This window comes from Humulus lupulus, chromosome 2 (assembly GCF_963169125.1).
Source record: "Humulus lupulus chromosome 2, drHumLupu1.1, whole genome shotgun sequence".
Classification (NCBI taxonomy): Eukaryota; Viridiplantae; Streptophyta; class Magnoliopsida; order Rosales; family Cannabaceae; genus Humulus; species Humulus lupulus.
The window spans coordinates 237,492,503-237,499,922 of NC_084794.1; the positions used below are offsets into that span (position 1 = coordinate 237,492,503).

The following is a 7,420-nucleotide window of genomic DNA, read 5'->3' on the forward strand; positions in this document are numbered from 1 at the left end:
TGTGTAATTGATTAGTGCTCAAAAATATCATTTTATTAGTTTTAAAGTATAAAATAAATTAAGTTTTAATTATTATTTTTATGGGTTTATTGTAATATATTTTATAATTAAAAATATTAATTTAATTTAATTTGTGTTCAATTTTCAGAAAATAAAATGTATTTTTGACACAACGAAAAAGAAAGAAGAATAAAAGAATTATAATGAAGAAATGATGAAAAAAAGTGGCATTTTTTAAGGTAAACTAGGCCCAAATCGAGCCCAAATAGCCCAACCCCAAAAGCCACCTGCAGCGGCCACATGTGGGCTTCTGATTCACCAAGTTGAGCCGCTACCAGCCGAGTCGCCTGCCCCAGCTCCACCAGATGCTTGACACGCATCCCACCAATGTTGTCGGAGCCGAGCCGCCTGCCACTCCATCTGACATGCGCCTGTCACACCTGCCACGCCTCCCTGCCGAGCTAACCAAGAGATGCCACGCGTCCCACTCGCCTGGCGGCTGTCCCCCATGCCCCAACACCACGCCTGCCGAAGCTTCACCGCGTGACACGTGGCCAATGTGTCTCTTTGACTGCTGCAACTTGTCTCCCACTTGTCCCACTTTACACCAATTTTGCAGTCATTTTTCCCACTCTTTTGTACATGATTTTAACACATTTTGGGTCATATTTTCACTATAAATAGAGAGCTAAATGTAGTGAAAAATCATCATATTGTGGAATTAATTGTGGAGAGTATAGTTAGAGAGAAAAACATTTTTTTCTCATTTTTCTTTCATTTCTTTTACATTTTTTTGAGTGAAAACAATGTCTATTTTAGGCTAAATTCTCTTGTGAAAAAGCTAGGGTGAAGTTCATGTTTCACATTATATTTTTAATATATTGATTCTTTATTTTGTTCTTCATTTCTATATATTTGTTAGAGTTAAATTTATTTTCTTCTAATTTTTATTCTGAATTTTTTAGTGTCTTTTACATGAATCTAGTCTTGCTCTTCTTATGTAATTTAGGTTCTTGATTTAATTTAGGATATCTGTTATATTATATGTTTTTTACTGCATTTTCCATTGTTATTTTGTCGCTCTAATGTATATAATATGATAGGTTTTTAAAATTAGAAGTTAGTATAATTTAATTAAGAAGATATTTTAAGGTGAACTTTATTATATATATTTTCCAACTATAATTAATGGTGTAGAATTATAATTGAGTAGAATGAATAATTTTATTAAAATATATATATGTTTGCTTAAATGAAACTTATGCCTTCCATATTTTCTTTCTGATTCTAATTCCTCAATTTTGTTTATTTAGTGTTTAAAAAATATATTCTTTTTCAAAGTTACATTATTTCAAAGTTTATTATTTCTAATTTACTAATCTTTCTTTTTACTTGTATTTTATCTCTCTGTGGATATGACATAGCCCGATTACTACTGCGACCACTTAGTTGTTTATTGGGCGATATCAATTTTTGGCACCATTGCCGGGGAGGTAATTCTACAATTAAAAGTTGTATATTAAATTTTGTTTTTATTTTTTCTTTTAAAAAAAGTAGTAAATTTTTTTTCATTTCTCTTTTAATTTTTTTTTCCTTAGTAATTTTTATTTTTAGTTTTTTTTATTCATTCATTTATTTTATTATTTTTTTTGTTATTGCTTTATTTTATTTATTTATTTTACTTTTAGGTTTAGAATTTTATTTTCTAGATTTAGGTTTTTTTCGAAAAAAAAAATAGCATAAAATTTTAAAGCATAAAAAAAACAAAGTATTGAGAACATTTGTGTAATTTTGGAAATCAATAAAATCCAAACTTGTTCTATCTTAGAAAAATTGGTTCTTAAATAAGGTTTGTGTTAGCGTTACCCTCCAACCTTTTCTAAGAACCTCAGGGAATTCTAGAAAAGCTTTTGGGCCTAAAGTGGTACCTTGGCAGCCTTCCCAATTGGCCTGGGAACAATTTTTGTGTATATTTATTACACTATTACACAGTTGCGCTTATAATACATACAAAATAAAAAAATAATAATAACAAAAATTTATGTCGCGAAATAGAGACGCACTAGGGAGATTCGTGAGACAATAAGTATAAGCTTTAGAAAACTCTCCTCGTTTGTCATTTTCTTCCATTCGTTCATATTCTCCCGATTCACCGAGACTTCCTGAACCACCCACGATGGCTCATCAAGATGAATTCCAACCAAGAACGCTGCATGATTATTTATATCCTATGCGTACAGCCACATCTTCATGCATAATGTATCCCAACAATATGCCAAATTACGATTTCAAACCCGGCATGATTAACCTCTTACCAACCTTCCATGGGTTGGAAAATGAGAGTCCATACGTGCATACACGGGAATTCGAAGAGGTGGTGGCTACATTCAATAACTGAGCTGATGTCACCAACATTGTGAGATTGAAATTTTTTCCTTTTCTCTCTCAAAGACAAAGCAAAAATCTTGTTGTATCCCTTAAGGCCTAGATCTATCAGAACATGGGACGAAATGATAAAAGCATTCTTTGCCAAATATATTCCACCCCATAAGACTAGCAGCCTTAAGAGGAAAATCTCTACCTTCATCCAGAAAGACCATGAAACTTTCCATTAGGTCTGGGAGAGGTTTAGAGATGTGATAAATCAATGCCCACATCATGCATACGAAAGTTGGCGTCTAATCAACTATTTCTATGACGGTCTCACAACCGGACAAAGAAAATTCGTACAAATGATGTGCAATGGAGAATTCCTTCAAAAAGATCCTGATGAAGCTTTCGAGTACCTCGACGATCTCGCTGAAAATTCCTACACATGGAATGGACCGAGTCCTATGGACAAGCCACAATCAACTAGAATCTACCAATTGAGGGAAGATGACAACGTCAAAAGCCAAATTGAATCATTGGGACAACAATTCGAGGCTTTCAAATCTCAAGAAGGTAGAGGAATCCACATGCCTGCAAAGGTAGAGACACGAGATCCATGCTTCATTTGTGGAGGGGCGGAACATCAACTGCAAGAGTGCCCAACTCTTGGTGAGTTAAGAGGAGGAAATGAGGAACAATGCAATGCTTTAGGGGATTACAAGAAGCCTTATAACCCTTTCTCAAACACTTACAATCCTTGTTGGCGCAACCATCCAAATTTCAGCTGGAAGGATTCAAACCAAGCATCTGGGAGCCAATGGAGGCCTAAGCAGCAACAACCACCAAAATCATACATTGCTCTTCAAAATAACATGCAGTCAAGTAATTCTCTTGAGAATACTTTGCAAATTCTTGCGCAAACACAAATAGCCTCAACTCAAGAGCTCAAATCTTGTTTCACACAAATGGTAGAGGAAATGAAAGACATAGAAATCCAAATGACAAAGCTAAACACTACTTTGGCAATTCAAGAGCATGGTAGACTTCCCAATCAACCTCTAATCCATCAAAAAGGGCAACACATAGCACAAACCTCCTCCTCTCCAGATACAAATTTCAAAGAGGTTAATGCCATCTCTACTTGAAGTGGTCAAAGTACGGTTTCACCGTTAACTAAGACAATGAGTATGTCAATGCCCGCTCCAGATGATGATATGACAATAAGCATTCCAGTAAAGGCACCATTTCCTCAAGCTTTGAAATCCACCGGAAAGGTACTGGAAAATCATGGTGAAATCCTAGACCTTTTAAAACAAGTGAAGAACAACTCGCCATTGTTGCATGTGATCAAACAAGTGTCGGCTTATGTCAAGGTTATCAAGGATTTGTGCACCGTTAAAAGAAACCACCATGTCAAGAAAATTGCATTCTTGGCAGAACAAGCTAGCGCGGTAATTGACTGCAAGACACCGCCTAAGAACAAAGATCTTGGTTGTCCCACCATCTCATGCCAAATTGGGGAACATGAATTTGGTCAAGCCCTTCTAGACTTAGGAGCAAGTGTAAATCTCATGTCATATTCAATATACTTGCAATTAGGTCTAGGAGAACTCAAGCCCACATCTGTGGTGCTACAACTGGCTGATCGATCAGTCAAGAAACCTCGGGGAATAGTAGAAGACGTTCGAATTCAAATTGAAAAATTATATTACCCTGTTGATTTTCTCATCTTGGACACTTAATCTGAAGTGAGTATAGAGTCCAAAATTCCCATCATTCTCGGTAAACCTTTCCTCCCAACAGCAAATGCACTCATTAACTGTAGGAATGGTCTCATGAAAATCTCTTTCAGGAACATGACTTTAGAAGTGAATGTTTTCCAAATCGGCAAACAACCACCTGATAACGATGAGTATTTCCAATCATATCTGATCGATACACTTAATTTGGAAGAGGTCGAAGCAAAATACACTTCTAATCATTTTAATCACCTCTTCAAAATTTCAAAAAGTTCTGAGCCCGGTGAGTCTAAAATCAACCCTGAAATCTTCAAACACTCATAGGCTAGAAGAACCATGTTTTGGAATCCAATCTTTGAGGAACTCACTCAAGATTGAGAAACACCAAAACCCTCCAATGAAAAAGCTCCTCAGCCAAAGTTGGCCCAACTTCCCTAGGGTCTTAAGCATGTTTTCCTGGGAGCTGACAACAATTTTCCTATTATAATATCTTCCAAGATCAATGCCACACAAGAGCGCCAACTCATCAATGTGTTGCAATAACAAAGAGATGCATTATGATGGACGATAGCTGACATCAAAGGTATTAGTCCTTTAATTTGCTCCCATCACATTCAATTGGAAGACGAGGCTATACCACGTTGTGACCCTCAAAGAAGATTGAACCCAACGATGAAGGAAGTAGTTAAGACTGAAGTCTTGAAACTTCTTGTTTCTGGAATAATCTATCTTGTTGTTGACAGTAAGTAGGTTAGCCCAACTCAGGTTGTTCCCAATAAATCAGGGGTAACAGTGGTACAAAATGAAAAAGGGGAACTTGTGCCTACCAAGGTCACAACTGGGTGGCGCATGTGCATTGATTATAGAAAATTAAATGCAGCCACCCACAAAGACCATTTTCCACTTCCATTCATCGATCAAATATTGGAACGTGTGGTGGGTCATCATTTCTATAGTTTTCTCGATGGTTATTCAGGGTATTACCAAATCGAGATTGCCTTAGAAGATCAGGATAAGACCACATTCACTTGTCCTTTTGGTACTTTTTCCTTTCAGCATATGCCATTTGGCCTGTGCAATGCTCCAGTCACTTTCCAACGATGCATCATGAGCATATTTAATGATATGATCGAGAAATGTATGGAAATATTCATGGATGATTTGGAAATCTTTGGAGATTCCTTTGAATCAAGCCTTCTCAATTTAGAGTATGTGCTTAAACGTTGCAAAGAGAAAGGCTTGGTACTCAACTGGGAAAAGTGTCATTTCATGGTGCCATCAGGCATAGTCTTGGGGCATGTCGTGTCGGAACGAGGAATTGAGGTTGATCAATAAAAGATTGAACTCATATCAAAGCTTCCCACCCCTAAGACTGTTAAAGAAATTTGATCTTGTCTTGGGCATGCAGGATTATATAGGAGGTTCATACAAAATTTCTCGACAATTTCTCGCCCTTTGTCAAATGTCCTAGAAAAAGATGTCGTATTCAGATGGACACCTGGGTGTGAGGAATCTTTCCGAACGCTCGTTGCAAAACTCACTTCCGCCCCCATCATTCAGCCACCAGATTGGAACTTACCGTTCAAAGTCATGTGTGATGCTAGCAATTATGTTATAGGGGCCTTCTTAGGTCAAAGAAGGGAAGGGAAGCCCTTCGTTGTCTATTACGCAAGTAGAACTTTTAACAGTGCTTAGATAAACTATTTTACTACTGAAAAAGAGTTAGTTGTTGTAGTATTCTCACTTGACAAGTTTCGTTCCTACCTGATTGGTTCACCTATCACATTCTTTACCGACCATTCCACCTTAAAATATCTCATTTCCAAAAAGGATGCTAAGGCGCATTTAATTAGGTGGATCCTTCTATTACAGGAATTTGATTTGACCATAAAGGATACGAAAGGAGTTGAAAATGTGGTAGCAGACCACTTATCTCGTCTTGAATTTTTTGATTCCGCTGATGGCCCAGCCCTTCGAGATGACTTCCCTGATGAACATCTCTTCGCAGTCACTAAGTCGCCATGGTACGCTCATATCGTTAATTACTTAGTGACTGGCGAACTTCCAACTGCATGGAGTGCACAAGATAAACGTAAATTTTTGGTCGATGTTCGTAACTTCTATTGGGACGATCCATATCTTTTCGAGTATTGCCTCGACCAAATTATGAGATGTTGCATTCCAGATGATGAAATTTTTAGTGTCATGAACTTTTGTCATAATGAAGCTTGTGGTGGTCATTTTTCTATGAAAAAGACTGCTACAAAAATCTTACAGTGGTCTTTATTGGCCCACTTTGTTCAAAGACACTAACAATTTATGTCGATCATGTGAAAGGTGTCAGAAATTAGGTGCTCTATCCCGGCAACATATGATGCCTTTAAACTCAATTCTTGTAATAGAAATATTCGATTGTTGGGGAATAGACTTTATGGGAGCATCTTCACCTTCTTCTGGCTACCTTTACATTCTCCTCGCCATAGACTATGTCTCAAAATGGGTGGAAGTTGTGCCTTGTTGAAATAATGATAACACAACTGTTGTGAAATTCTTAAAGGAAAATGTGTTATCTAGGTTTGGCACACCACACGCTATCATAAGTGATCAAGGCACCCATTTTTGCAACTATTCTTTCGAGACCTTAATGCAAAAATATGGTGTAATTCATAAGGTTGCATTGCCTTATCACCCACAGAAAAATGGCCAAGCTGAGTTAGCCAACCGAGAAATTAAGCAAATCTTAGTAAAGACGGTTAATCCTGACCGCAAAGATTGGTCCTCGCGACTTCTCGATGCTCTCTGGGTATACCGCACTGCTTACAAAACTCAGCTTGGTATGTCTCCTTATAGGCTAGTCTATGGTAAAGCCTGCCACCTTCCTGTTGAGCTGGAACACAAAGCTTATTGGGCAGCTAAAAGCCTAAATTTTGATCTCAAGGCGACTAGACTCAATCGTAAGCTTCAGTTGTCAGAAATTGAGGAGTCAAGGAACGATGCTTATGACAACTCGAGGATCTACAAGGCTAAAATGAAAGCAGCCCATGACATGCAGATCCTAAGAAAAGAATTTGAGCCAAACCAACGAGTGCATCTTTATGACTCTCGTTTGCATATCCACCCTGGCAAGCTGAGATCAAGGTGGGCTGGCCTATATGTTGTGAAAATCGTCTTTCCCAATGGTGTTGTTGAGGTCACAAACCCAACTGATGGGAGAGAATTCAAAGTAAATGGCCAACGACTGAAACACTACATAGAGAGGGTGACCCAACCTGAAGAAGTCACTCTCGTGGAATCGGTTTACCAAGTCTGAG

General features: G+C 37.7%; 1 non-coding gene across 1 annotated transcript; it reads right to left on the minus strand.

Annotated features, from left to right (window-relative positions):
* Window positions 1-2,558: 2,558 nt before the first annotated feature.
* LOC133820648 (small nucleolar RNA R71) lies at window positions 2,559-2,664 on the minus strand. Its single transcript, XR_009887052.1, has one exon. It is a non-coding gene; the product is annotated as a small nucleolar RNA R71 (small nucleolar RNA).
* Window positions 2,665-7,420: the final 4,756 nt, after the last annotated feature.